Consider the following 15,702-nt stretch of genomic DNA (forward strand, 5'->3'; position numbering starts at 1 on the left):
TTGGTGACAAAGGAGCAGGATCATGTACCGAGAGTGAACAGGCCTAGCATATCTGGGGGCTTGAGATAAGTGGCAAAAGCTTAGACATATGCTAGGAGAGAGAACAGGCCAGAAATAAGGGGAAGCACCACTGAAGTTATATTGACAGCCAAGTGGGGTTAGAAAACCTAAGTTTAATGGAGCCAGTTAGAAAGATTCTGTAACTTTGTGGAGCCCCTGAGTTTAGCAGCTTAGGACCTGAAGGACAGAAATTAGACTGCTAAATTAATTGGGGTTTGGAGACACACATACAAAATGTAAAGGATGCAATATAAGTTAAGAGAATTAGGGGCGCTGGTTGAAATGAGTGTGGGGTTCCTGTTGGATTTGTAGGGGCGTAGGAGTGGAAGACACAATAAGATTTAGTAAGACAATGAACTCTTTCAAAGTTTTCTTTTGAACTTATGCAAAATTGCTGTGATGTTGAAGCATTTCATTTATTTAGTAAATATTTATTGCACTCCTCCTGTGTACCAAGCACTATGATAAATACTGGAAATACAGTGGAAAAGAAGTCAGATAGTCCCTTCTCTCACCTCGCTTTCTGTATGATTAGTGTTACAAATGGTATGTGTGTTTGGAGGAGAAGAGAAGTAGAGTAGAAGGTGCTATAGATGGACCCTCTAAACCAGACTTGGGTGTATGAGGAGGCTTCCAGTGGGGAGAGATGATGATTCCCAAATATTGTGTAGGTGATATCTGGGTGAAACAAGTGTGGAGAGCAGTGATTCAGGCAGGCATAGAGAATACTGTTTGCGAAGACTTGAGAGAGCACTTGTGGATGTGAAAGGGAATCATTTCTTACCTGTTAAATCATTTACCTCTTAAAATAGGTGCTTTTAAGGGGTAAAATCTAAATTACAAAGAGTTTTGTAAGCCATGCTGAGGGTTTTAGACTTTTTTAGAGAGCAATGGGAAGGCATTTTAGGGCTTTAGATAGTAGAGTGACATCAGATTTGCATTAGAAAAGTCAACCTGGCTGCACTCTGGAGAAAAATCCACTAGAGTGGAGAAACCTGCCAGGCGTCTGTTGAAAGACTCCAGATAAAACATGATAGTTGGCTCAAGTAGGGGAGTTGTGGTCGGGACAGAGAGATGTGGACAGTATCTGAAGAGAGTGACAGAATGCAGTAACATAAGGGACGGCCAAGAATATTGAGTGCCTAAGGTGTGCCAGATACTAAAGTAAGTTATAGGGATCCCACGTTGAACAAGACAAAGGGTCAGTGTCTGCCTACAGTCTGGTGGAAAACAACACTGATTATGTGATTACAGTTCAATAGGATGTTATCAGCAAGTTAGTCTATGGGAATCAGTAGACTCGTTTAGTTTGGGAAGTTCACAGGTTACGTGGAAGAAATGATGTTTAAGCCGAGACCTGCCTGAAAAAGTGAGCTAAGTGAAGGAGGGAATGGGGGAGGGCATTCTAAAGAGGGCAGCACATAGACCCTGAAATAAGAATAAGGAGGGTTGCACTCAGGAAACTAAAGGAAGTACAGTATGGTTGAAGCATAGAAAGCAGAAGAGCATGTGGTAGGAGCTGGTGCAGGAACAATAGGCAGGAATCAGATCATGGCTTCTTGAGTAGTGTTACGGATGTTGGGCTTTGTGGCCTCTATTTTGGTTATTGCCTCAGTTTAGAGCAGAGGTCAGCAAACCTTTTCTATTTTGGTTATTGCCTCAGTTTAGAGCAGCAGTCAGCAAACCTTTTCTGTAAAGGGCCAGATGGTTTCTGTCACAACTATTAATCTCTGCCGGTATAATACAGAAGCATCCTAGACGTACACACACACACACACACACACACACACACACACACATATGCATATGGATTTGTATGTGTGTGTGTGAATGGGCATGGCTGTGTTCCAATAAGACTTAATTTACAAAAGCAGGCCGTCGGCCAAGAGAATGAGAGGAGGGGAACAGGAACATTTGGAAAAACCATTCAGGAGGGTAACTCAGTAGCCAGAGGAGAGATGAGGATGGTGTATGATGTATACTAGGGCAGTGACAGAAACCACTTATGTTCTGGCCTCATGGTTGGTTGTGTTATTTCATGAGCTAGAATCAACTTTATCCAGGTATAAAGTTGAATGTGATATGTACAGATTTTGACCAGTTGAAAGTGAGGCTTTTGTGAGTCATCCAAAAGGGGATGTGATAATTGATGGGTTTGAAGGGTAGATGCTCAGGGGAGTCATCACCAACAAATTGTAACTGAAGCTGTGGGAATGGATCTCATCCAGAGAGAAAAGGGCCTGTGGTAATACCCTTAAATACTATCTTCATTTAGAGGACAAGCAGAAGATGGTTAGCCTAAGGACAAGATTTATGAGAGACGCAGATAGGAAGGGGAAAATTTGGAATGTGAAATCCTAGAAGGAATGATGTTTTTTTTTTTAAAAAAGGAACCAGTCAACAAGTGTCAAGTTCTGTGGAGAGGTTAAGAGCCAAAATGTTTTCATTGGATTTTGTGACAAAGGAGGCAGTTGATATCCTTGATGAGGATAGTTTTGATGACGTGGTTGGGGTAGAAGCCAGAACATGGCTTTTGGAGGTTACAAAGTAGAAAATTTGACAATAAAGTGGAGGAGTAGAACACACATTTGCTTACTCTCCCTGGCATGGTCAGGACTTCTGCAGGACACCTGGACGTGTTTGCACCAGAACCTACTTCTAATTAGATGTTGTGTTTAGTCCGATGGTATTGTTTACCATTTGAGTTACTTCTCCTTACATGAGTATATCAATTAGGAATGTGTCCTGTTTCAAGCCACAGAAAACCTGACTAAGAAACGGCCTAAAGAAGTAAGGAGTTTATTAGTTTCAGGCAAAAGAAGGGCTGAGGCAGACATACGAGGAAGGGGCTGTGGCTCAAGGGAATCAATATGGATCTCCGCTTCTCTTGTTTTCCTTTTCCATACCATTAGATTATAGGTTTTATCCTCATGGCTGCAAGATGGCTGCTAATATCCAGGCTGCTATGAGGATGAAAGCGAGATAGTAGCTCACCTCATTTTCCAAGCAGGATAAAAGCAAATGGGCCAAAAGCCTTTTCCTAAGCCTTTATCCTGTGCTCGACAAGAGAAGCCCTTTCCTGGTGCACTTGTACATACATCTCATTAGTCAGTAATGGTAGGTGGCCGCTACAAAATGCGAGGAAATCTGGGGGGGGGGGTGGGGAATTTTAGCTTGCGAGCTGCTGTGCTAGAGGAATCCAAAGGCAAAAAGGATTGTGAGTGGCTTTTTGGTGGCTAATTCAATATCTGCCACACTTTGGTTTCGTATCTGTGCAATGGAAACAATAGCTAATGTGGTGATTAAATGAACATAGACACTGTTGCTTCCAGTAATGGCAGAGTAAGTGATTCAGACTGTATTAGTTGTCTATTGCTGTGTTTCAGATTACTATAAAACATAATGCCATGAAACAGTACACATTACATCACAGTTTCTGTGGATCAGGAATCCAGGAGCAGCTTAGCTGGGTGATTCTGGCCCAGAGTCTTTTACAAGACTAAATTAAGGTGTTAGCCACGGCAGCAGTCATCAGAGGCTTGATCGGGGTTGGAGAATCTGTTTCTAAACTCACTTATACGGCTGTTGGCCAGAGACTTCAGTTTCTCGCCATGTGGGCCTCTCCACAGTGCTGCTAACAACAGCAGCTGATTTTCCACAGAAGAAGTGACCCAAGAGAGGGAGACACAGAACACATAAGAAAGCATGCCTACAAGGAAAGCCTCGGTGTCTTTTATCACCTAATCTTAGAAGTGGCATATTATTTCTGCCAAACATGCCAACCCTGAGACCATGTAGGAGGATACACAAGAGTCTAAATACTGGGGGGAGGAGGGATCATTAGGGGCCCATCTTACTGAAGAAAAAATGCCAAATGAGTGGGCAAAAGTTGAAGAACCAGGTTTGCATTGTTTCGTGGTACATCCCTCCAGGTACATATGAATTACAAAGGGAAAGATTGTAGCTTTACAGAAGAGAAACCTGATAAGTGATTAAAGTTCATTATTACCAGTAAAGACTTAATAAACCCCTAAATATGATTCACTGAGAAGTTATATAGTATCATTACTGCAATATAACTGCAAATGTTGCATAACTTCATTATAATCATGTAAAAACATAGGAAAAAGTCAACTGAAGGACATTCTACAAAATAACTTACCAGTACTCTTTGAAAGTGTCAAAGTGAAAGAAGAGGAAAAATCAAAGAATTGTTACAGACTGTAGGGGACTGAGGAGATATAACTAAATGCAATGTGAAATCTTGGACAAAATCCTGACACCAAAAATAGATCATAGTGAGAAAACACAAAATCCAAATAAAGTCTGTTGTTTAGTTAATAGTATTTAGCTAATTTCTGATTTTGATGATTGTGCTATGTTTCTGTGAATTGTTATATTAGGGGAAGCAGAGTCAAGGATATACAGGCACTCTGTGCATTATTCATGCAGCTCTTCTGTATATCTAAAATTTATTTAAAAATGGGAAGTTTTTTTAGAAAAGACCAATAACCTAAGAAAGCTTTCCTCAAATAAAAAGACCTGAGTTCATATTGAAAGAGCCCATAGAGTACCAGGAAAATTGATCATCAATAGTAAACTTCAAGACATACCCTAGAAAAACTATTTAACTATAAAGACAAGTTCCCAAGACTTACAGAGAGAATTAGACTGGGTATTAGACTTTTCACAAGCAAGAGCAAGGCAAAATTGAGCAGAATTTTCAAGAACACCTCAAGGAAAGAAAGTGTAAGCCAATGATTTTATGTAAGGTCATGCTGTCCTTCAAGTATCAGATCATAGAAAAATAGTTTAAAGTATGCCTATGTCAGTCTTTCCAGTGAAAATCTACTAAAAGATTGGCTTCATTTAACCACAAGTAGACTGGAGGAAACTTCAACTAGACTGTTGAAGTGGAGGTATTAATTGTCCTCCAGCTCTATAACAAAATCCAATCTTGGTCACAGACTGCTATTACTCTCCAGTGCCTGGAAAAAAATATCCTCTCTGGAGACTGATGACATCATCCTAATTCTCAAACTATTTCTGAAAGTGTTTCAGGTAAACAAACATGATGAGACAATACACAAAAGCCAGAATCAATAGAAAAATAATAATAACAGATCACAGGGACTCCAGTTGTTATAATTACTTAACTCATGTAATTTTTTATTTGAAAAAATTTTGAGATTCTAGTCCTGAAAAGATAACCAAAAATAACTAAATGGAGCTGTTTATCAGATGAAATACAGCTAAAGAAAGACTTGGTAAACTGGGTTCTAAATTAGAAGGAGGCATATAGAATAGAGCACAGAGACTAAAAGATGAAAAAGGAGTAAGAGGTAAAAGACATAAAGCACCCTGTGAAAACACCAAACACAGTTGTAATTGGAGCCTCAGGAAGGGAGAGGAGAGAGAATATGGCAGAGACAATATTAGAAGAGATAATGGCTGAGAATTTTTCAGAAGTGATGAATGACATTGAACCATAAATTCAGGAAGTTCAAAAGATCACAAATAGGATAAATGGAAAATAATCCATACCTAGAGAATAATAGTGAAACTGCAATGAATAAAAAGTATCTTAAAAACTGTTCAGTGGAAAAAGGATGGATTACCTCAAAAGGCTTCTGTCTTCTTAATAGTAACATTGGAAACAGAGCAATAGAAAAATATCCTCAAAATGTGGAAAGAAAATAACTCTTAAGATCCTCTACACAACAAATACTCTTCAAAAATGATAGCAAAATAAAGACATTAAAATAAAAATGGAGAGAATGTAACAGCAGCATAACCACACTAAGGAAGGAAAACACAAAAAGAGTTTTTGGGCAGAAGGAAAATAAGCCCTGGTGAAAGATGAAATTTTGGCAAGAAAATAAAAATTGTGAATATATGTATAGTATAACTAAATGAACACTTTCTGCATAAAATGATTATGATACTGCATTATATGGGATTTCAGTATGTGTGTATGTTGGTGTTTAACAGAAATATAATAAGACGGGGATAGATGTTCCAAAGTCCTTGCATTATCTCAGAAAATGGTGAAGGTTAATATTATACTTAGGACATAGTTTTAAGTCCTTGTTGCCTTAGATTAGGCAATCATTTCCTAGATATAACATCTAAAGCAGGGAGTCCCTAACCTCTGGGCCACGGACCCGTACCAGTCCAAGGCCTGTTAGGAACCAGGCTGCACAGCAGGAGGTGAGTGGCTGTGAACAAAACTTCATCTGTATTTACAGCCACTCCCCATGGCACCCATTACTGCCTGATCTCCGCTTCCTCTCAGATCAGTGGTGGCAGCAGATTCTCATAGGAGTGTGAACCCTATTGTGAACTAGCATGTGAGGGATTTAGGTTGCTTGCTGCTTATGAGAATCTAATGCCTGATGATCTGTCACTGTTTCCCATCACCCTCAGATGGGGCTATCTAGTTGCAGGAAAACAAGCTCAGGGCTTCCACTGATTCCACATTATGGTGAGTTGAATAATTATTTCATGATATATTAGAATGTAATAATAGAAATAAAGTACACAATAAATGTAATGTGCTTGCATTATCCAGAAACCATGCCCTCGCTCCCACCCCCCAGTCTGAAAAAACTGTTTACCACAAAACCAGGCTCTGGCACCAAAAAGTTTGGGAACCACTAATCTACAAAACACAAGCAATTCCCCACCCTTCAAAAGGAAAAATTTGACTTCACCAAAATTTGAAACTTTTGTGCTTCAAAGGACACTATCAAGAAAATGAAAAAAAAACCCACAGAATGGGAGAAAATATTTTCAAATCATATATTTGCTAAGCCTTAATGTCCAAAATAAAGAACTCCTATCAACAATAAAAGGACAACCCACTTAAACAATAGGCCAAGGACTTGAGTACTTTGATCTAAGGAAGATATACAGAAGGCAAATAAGCATATGAAAAGATTTCAACATCATTCATCATGACGGAAATGGAAATCAAAACCACCATGGAATACCACTTCACACCCACTAGGATGGCTTTAATGAAAAACATGAACAGTAAGTGTTGAGGAGGATGTAGAGAAATTAGACTCTCCTACATTGCTGGTAGGTATGTGAAAGGATGCTGTGTTCCCTCAAAAAGTTAAACAAAATTGCCACATGACCCAGCAATTCCACTCTTGGCTCTTTACCCAAGAGAATGAAAAAATATGTTCACACAAAAACTTGCACACAAATGATTACACAGCATTATTCATAATAGTGAAAAATGTCTGCCAACCAATGAATAAGCAAAGGGTGGTATATCTGCATGGTGGAATATTATTCAACCATAAAAGGAATGAAGTACTGATACATGTTACAACATGGACGGACCTTAAAAACATGCTGAGTGAAAGAAGCCAGACACAAAGGCTACAAAAAAGGCCATTTATATTACATATCCAGGATAGGCATCTTTATACAGACAGAAAGTAGATTCGTGGTTGCCGGGGGCTGGGGGAAGGGAAATATAGAATAACTGCTAATAGGGACGGAGTTTCTTTGTGGTGAGTTGAAAACGTTCTGGAATTAAAAAGTGATCATGGTTGCACAACGTTGTGAATGTGATCAACACCAGTCAGTTATGCACTTTAAAGAATACGTTTTGTAGTATGTAATTGTACCTCAAAAAATAAAGTGACAATCATACGCACTCAAAGTAGCAATGCATATTACAGTTATTTAGCCTACATTTTGACAAATTCTGTGACAAGGTGGGAAAAATATATAGTCATTAGAGATGGGTACAGGTCTGAGTTCAAATCCAGTCCACCCCTTAATGGCTGTGTGTTCCTGGGAAAATCTCACTGAAGTCAGTTTTCTCCTCTGTATAATGGAGATAATAGTTCACTTGAAGCTTGTGGTGAGGATAGCTGTAATGTGTAAAAAGATACTTGTAAAGATCCAGAACAGCTGGATCCTTTGAAATGACAAACCCAAACCAAAAAATATTTCAAAAAGACTGATATAATAGCTGACAATCTCTACAATAAGCTCATAAAATATTGAATTTATTTGTAAATATATGGTATTTGCAGAAAGAAAAGAAGTAGTGGTCTGAACATGGGAGATCTGGAGATCCTTCAAAAGAAAAATGAAGAGGTTGACTTAGACTTAAGTTCTTCAGGAAGAGAGACTGCGCTACTCACCTTCTTAGCCCCACTGCATTTTACTTCACCTGATATATGGACATGCTTCATACATGTTAATGAAAGAAGCAGAGTAATATTATACCTTGGAAAGTTGATTTCTAGGGTAGGTTTTTTGACAATTTTTCAGATAGAGTATAAAGAGGGTAAAACTTCCAAACTAATGTGGGAGTGGATAATGCAATAATAAAAAGCAATCTAAAATAATAACTGAAAAAGAAATGTAGCCAGTGAAGAGAAATAAAAGTACAATAAGAGGGTGGTATTTAAGTTCATACAGTAATTACATTAAATTGCATATGATCTGAATTCCTAGTTAAAAGACAAAGATTGTCAGACTAAATAGAAAACCAACACAGGCTGTTTACAAGAGACACATATAAAACAATTACTGTTATATTTTAAATTACTTTGATAAAAATTAGCTACCCAAAAACTAGCTATAGGTCATATATCGAATGGTGAAAGATTGAAAGCTTACCTTTGAGATTGGGAACAAGGTAAGATGTCCTATTTAGTTCAATAAGACAAGCAAAGGAATAAAAAGTATAATGATGGAATAAATAAAACTCATTTTTCAGTGATGACATGATTGTGTACACCTGATATATGTACACAGAAAATTCAGATCTACAGATGTACTATTCCAATTAACGTCAATGGGTTAATTTGATAAGTAACTTCTATCAAAAATAAAAAAATTTAAAAGTTACTATCTAAAAGCATACAAGTATCAAATTTCTGAGCAATAAAAGATTTGTAAGACTTCTTTAGATAAAACAATAAGATATCAATAAGAATCAAAGAGAACCTAATTAAACATGTACATGATAAAAATTGGTAGACTCATTGTAAAGATAGTCTTCCTTAAATGTATCTATAATCAGTGCCAATGCAGTAAAAATTCAAAGATACAAAATTCAAGGATGAATCTAAATTTTATATAGAAATGTAGCATCGGCTAGGCGCTGTGGCTCATGCCTGTAATCTCAGCACTTTGGGAGACGAAGGCGGGAGGATCACGAGGTCAGGAGTTTAAGACCAGCCTGGCCAACATGGTGAAACCCTGTCTCTACTAACAGTACAAAAACTAGCCAGGCATGGTGGTGCATGCCTGTAATCCCAGCTACTTGGGAGGAGGAGGCAGGAGAATCACTTGAAACTGGGAGGCAGAGGTTGCAGTGAGCTGAGATCACTCCATTGCACTCCAGCCTGGGAGATAGAGCAAGACTCCACCTCAGAAAAAAAAAAAAAATATATATATATATATATGTATATATATATATGTATATATATAGACATCAAGGTTAAGCCAGGACAAGAGCAAGAGCAAGGTGGGGAGATTCACTCTGTTACCCAGTCTTTTCAATAGCAGTAAAGATAATGTGCAAGCCAGGTGTGATGGCACATGCCTGTAGTCCCAGCTACTTGGGTGGTGGTGTGAGACTGTAGTCCCCGCTACTTGGGAAACTGAAGCGGAAGGCTTGCTTGAGCCCAGGAGTTCAAGTCCAGCATGGGCAACATAGTAAGACCCTAACTCTTAAGAAAAGAAAAAGTTGAAAAACTACCTATCAGGCTGGGCATAGTGGCATGCGTCTGTAGTCCCAACTACTCGGGAGGCTGAGGTTGGAGGATCACTTCAGCCCAGGAGTTTGAGGCTGCAGTGACCCATGATCATGCCACTGCACCACTCCAGCCTAGGCAACAGTAAGACCCTGTCTAAAACAAAACAAAACAAAACAAAACAAAACAACAACAACAAAAAACTACCTATCAGGTACTATAATATGTTCACTACTTGGGTGAGGGGATTATTAGAAGCCTACCTCAGCATCATGCAATATACTCATGTAACAAAACTGCACATCTACCCCTGAATCTAAAAAAAAAAAAATTCGAAGAAGATAATATGCAGTTTGTGCAAGGGTAGATAAGCAGACCAAAGGAAAAGAGTCAAGAGCCCAGAAAGAGAGCTGTGCATATATGAACACTGATTTATAACAAGGGAAGTACTGCACAGCAGTGGAAAGAGGATGAGCTTTTCAATACATGATACAATCTATATTGGATCTCATCACACCATACAAAATTCTGTTCCAGTTAGATGGTAGCCCTAAGTACAAAAAGCAAAACAATAAAGATACTGGAGGATGTCATGGTCATTAAAGTTGCCCACCAAATATTTCTAGTTCCTTTTCGGGTCCATGTTAGGATTATAATTCCCTACCCCTTGAAATTGTGTATAGCCACATAACTTGCTTTGGCTAATGTCATGTGACTGGAAGTGATATGTGCTACCTGCGGAATTTTTCAAAGCCAGTGAGTGATCATTCTGTTCTTTTTCCCACTGTAATGACAATTTGCGATGTTCCAGTTGTCAGCCTAGGTCTCAGTTTGAGAACAAGCCAATCTGGCTGGATGAGCAAAATAAACATGAGCAAAAGTAAACCCAGTGTTTTAACGTGATGAGATTCTTGGAGTTGTTGAAACGTAACTTGGATTATGCATATTGATAGAAATTGCTAGGAGGAACAGGATGCTTTTGTAGCAAAAAGTTATTAATATATGTATTAATGATTTAAAAGTTGATGGTAGGTGATAATGAAGGATGAAAGGGAGATCCATGTTATCCAGGAGCAAAGTATTTGTTGAGCTGTTGTGTGCAGTAAATTATAAGATAATAACACACCGAATGAATTTGTTACTATAAGGGAAAGAACTGGAAAACAGAATGTGTTGTCTGGCAGTGTTTGCATTACACAGGGTATTACGTGGAAGAGATAAACTCATATATATGTAAATGGCCATTTTGTAGCAGAAATAAAAAATAATATAGTCTAGAAATTTGGGGGATTTAAGAGTTGGAAAACACAACTGCTCTTAACCATAACCACTAACAGATAAACCTGAGAGAGCTTTGAGCAACAAAGATTAAACTCAGCCTTGTGGCAAAGATTAAATGAGATTATGGTCTTGACACCATGGTTAAAACCTCTGAAAAGCTTCTGTGAAAGTGTTTGTCTCAGAATCAAGGTCCAACTAAGGGTGCGTAGAAGTACATCCTTTCAATTAGACAAAATGGTTTAAGGAAAAGAGACTAAAAGTGTGACTGTCTCACTGAAGTCCTGATAAATTCAATTTATCGGAAAATAAGTTGAAAGAGAGTCATGGAAACTAGAAAGCAATGAATAGAGCAAATCTAAGGAGAATGTCTGGAAAGGAGCTGTTGATGTAGCTTTTGAAACATGGAACTGATTGGACTCCAATATATAAAAAGTGTATGTTTTTAGGAGGGTTGTGTTGTTAAACCATAAATCTAGATATTAAAAGTCTGTGACTCTTTGGGACTTGAAATGACTTTGTACTACCAGCCATATATGGGAAAGAAGCTGAGAGAACTGCACAACTCTCAAGGAGGCATATTCTCAAATGCCCACTCCAGATGCGGACCAAGAGTATAATCAGAAGGGAATATATTCCCAGAGCCTGGAGCCACAAGCTACTAAGAACAATGGACAAAGGAGCTCTTCCCAAGGAGCAGAATCTGGACCTAATTGAGAAATATTACATACCCACCTCTAGAGGGACTTCAGAGTATCTTCCCAGCCACATTTCAAAATTGCTATGAATCAGTGACTGCTGTGTTTAATTTTCTTTCTTTCTTTCTTTTTTTTTGAGACAGTCTTGCTCTTGCTCTGTTACACAGGCTGGCGTGCAGTGGCACAATCTCAGCTCACTGCAACCTCCACCTCCCAGGTTCAAGTGATTCTCCTGCCTCAGCCTCCCGAGTAGCTGGGATTACACGTGCATACCATCACACCCAGCCAATTTTTGTATTTTTAGTAGAGACGGGATTTCACCAAGTTGGCCAGGCTGGTCTCAAACTCCTGGCCTCAAGTGATCAGCCCACCTCGGCCTCCCAAAGTGCTGGGATTACAGGTGTAAGCTACCACACCCAGACTAATTTTCTAATTTTCTAATTGGAAGTGTTTATTGTTATTATCTAATCCCTTTTCCCTTATTATATATTCACATTTTGTTTTCTATGTAATTAAACTTTTTTACTAAAATAAATGTTTTTCTCTGCAACAAATTTTTAATAAATATGATTTTTAAAATGTATATTAAATCACTTTGTATTTCTTCTCTTAAAGTGTTCTAAGGAAAACTAATCACTAAAATAAAAACTCCAGGGATTACAGGCTTTAGTTAGATATAAAGAAGCAAAGGTCAAAGTTAAGTAAAATATTTTGTCTCAAAGGAATATAACAACTGTAAGTAAAATATATATAAGCAAGTACCAAAGGTTAATAAGAAAATTTAGATGAAATAAAATGAAAGGTTTTTGGCCTAAAATATTTGAGAATTCCTGTCTGAGGTCAAATATTTTCTTTTGATTTTATTTCATTGTTACTATTGGCCCATATACTCTAGCTAGTTTCCTTTAAAAAATAGATTATAGTTCTTTTGCCAGCCATTTGCCGTTAAATTTTCTAGGTTATCCAAACTAGTTATATTATATGGATACTTTAAGAGAATCATAATTATGTAAATTTACCTCTAGGCTTCTCTTTTCTTATATGACATTTGGGTTTTTTAAGTTTATGAGTCTTTCAGTGACCTTTACAATACTTCAGATCAGTGCCCCTCACTTTAGTTTTTCCAAAGGAGAGTTCTACGGTGGATGATTATGTAGAGATGATCCCATCATCTTGGAGACCCAGATCTACACAGATTGGTTGCTTGCCTGGAATGGGTATTATAGTCAAGCAATTTCTCCTTAATGTTCTTAGTTATTTAAAGGAACAGTTGCTTCAAAGAAATTACTTTCTCTGTAATTTTCTATGATAACATATAATATATAATTATATGTATTATATATAATAATATATAATTATAATATATAGCAGTGAGAGATCCCCAAAGTTCCTGACACACTGGAGAGTCTGGTTTAGAGACAGTTCAGGAACAACCTTCCTCCACTGACTTTCCCCACACCCACTACTCTCTGTATGTGCTCCTAGACTGGGCTTTGAACTTGCCCTCTACTTACTGTTATCCTCCTTAAAAGCAAACTCTGTACTATAAATGGTAGCAAGAGGGAGATCTTTGTGGCGACTGAAAGAATCTTGTTTGACTGCAGTAATGAATGGTTACACAGAACCCCATGTGATAAAATGACATAGAACTGTTCACACTACCCATGTCAGTTTCCTAGTTTTTATATTGTACTATGATTATGTATGATGTAAACATTGGGTGAAGGATATTGGGACCTCTCTGTACTGTCTTTGTTTGCAAACTTCTGCAAATCTATAATTATTTCAAAATAAAAAGCTAAAAAAGAAAAAAAAAAAGACAGGTAGTTCTGTCCATTCCATCTCTCTTTGTTTTTGACCTGCTCGTTGACAGCATATTTGAGGCCTTTCTCAATATCCTCTAATTGTGTTTAACCATCAGCCTTGAAGGTTTATTTTTCTTGGTTTCAGTTCTGCTTGTTTCTAGATTTCACTGGCTTACTTCCAATTCTACTACTACTCTGGCCCCCACCGCTATACTTATGTCATCATCTGGAAAGAAAGATAGATATACAGTAGAAAAAAAATGTACCTACGTATGGCCACACATAAAGATTTATAGGTCAGAGATTCATTAGTCAGGGGACTGAACAATGACCAGATGGGCTTGGCGAGGTGGCTCACGCCTGTAATCCCAGAACTTTGGGAGTCCCAGGCAGTTGGATCACCTGAGGTTGGGAGTTCGAGACCAGCCCGACCAACATGGAGAAACCCCATCTCTACTAAAAATACAATATTAGCCGGGTGTGATGGTGCATGTCTGTAATGGGAGGCTGAGGCAGGAGAATCAGTTGAACCCGGGAGGCGGAGGTTGCAGTTAGCAGAGATCGTGCCACTGCACCCCAGCCTGGGCAACAAGAGTGAAACTCCATCTCAAAAAAAAAGAAAAAAAAAGAAAACCAGGTGAACTTTTAATTTACTCACCCATAGACTGTATTTACTTAAGTTCTATGTTCTTATGTTATTCTGTCCAAAAAACCCCCAAGGCATACAATCTTCTACATTTCACCAATAAGAAAACTACAACAGTAACAGAAATAACTGCCTCAGATGATTCAATCAGTGAATGGTCTGACTCAACATGGCGCTAAATCTTTCAGATCTTTCAGCTGTAACTGTTTAAATTAGCCACGAATACGACAAAGATCAAATGCAAACAGGCAGTGTACCTAAAAGAACTATCAAGCATTTCTGTTTTCTGTGGAAATTGATGACAGGAAGTGGGATAGAGGGATATAGAAGTGTTTTATGTATTTATTTGTTTTAAAGCAACGTGTATTTATTGAGGGCCTCATGTTTAATGCCCTGTGTCGGTTGTTTCCAGCAATACAAAGAAGTCAAAAGTCCGGGTACTCAAGGAGGTGATATTATAGTTGGTGAAACATTAATTTACCTGTAAAATAAAAAACTAAGTAATGATACAATTACAGTATGAACCACAGATGGCTAGCAGAGTAAAAACTATAAATGTCCCAGCATTAGAGACATTGATATTATTGAGAAATACAGACTTTGATGAAGGGGAAAGGAAACAAAAGATACAATAGAAGGTGGGAAGTGGAGGATGGTTGTTCTCAATCTGCTAGAAGGAAATGGAGGCAATTGTTATGAGCATAGACTTTTTTTTAATCATACAACTTTATTCTCATTTAAGAAAATTTTTGTGGGTACATAGTAGGTGTATATGGGCATAGACTTTTAGATCAGATAAATCTGGGAGTAAATCTGTTGTCCATCTTCAAAGTAGGTCTTTGATCTTAGGTAAGTGATTTAGCCTCTCTGGTCTCAGTTTTCTTGTCTAGAAAATGAGGATTATAATGGCACTGATTTCTGGGGTCACTGGGAAGATTAAATAAGGTAGAACAGGACCTCCTCCCCGACTTGATGTTGGTTACTGCAAATATCTTCCTCACTGGGTTATCTGTTTTATTTGAATTTTGCCTATAGTGTTGTTCCTGAAGGAGAAATGTTTAGTTTTGGTATCAAATTTATCAATTGTTTATTAGTTTGTCCTTTTGGGGTGACTTGTTTAAATTAGTTAAAAGTACCTGGAAACCTGGTAGCAAAATGAGAAAATAATATAAATAAGTAATTCACATAACCAGAAATCTGTATTATTATTATGTGGATGAAAGAAATGCTCATCCTCACTAACAGGGAAATACAGGCTAAAAGCATAATGAGATACTATTCTAGAAAGCATTAGGATTTCCTTGCTGGCAGTACTTGGCAAAGATACATATGAATACTTTATAACCCAGCTATCCCAATCCTAGATATATATTCCAGAGGTACCTTTTTTACACAGGAGATGGGTGAGAGAATATTCTCTGCAGTGTTTTTTGTTATTCAGCACAAAAGGAAAAGACATATTTTTTTTTGAGTAGTAGATACAT

Source organism: Gorilla gorilla, chromosome 11 (genome assembly GCF_029281585.2).
Source record: "Gorilla gorilla gorilla isolate KB3781 chromosome 11, NHGRI_mGorGor1-v2.1_pri, whole genome shotgun sequence".
NCBI classification, from domain to species: Eukaryota; Metazoa; Chordata; class Mammalia; order Primates; family Hominidae; genus Gorilla; species Gorilla gorilla.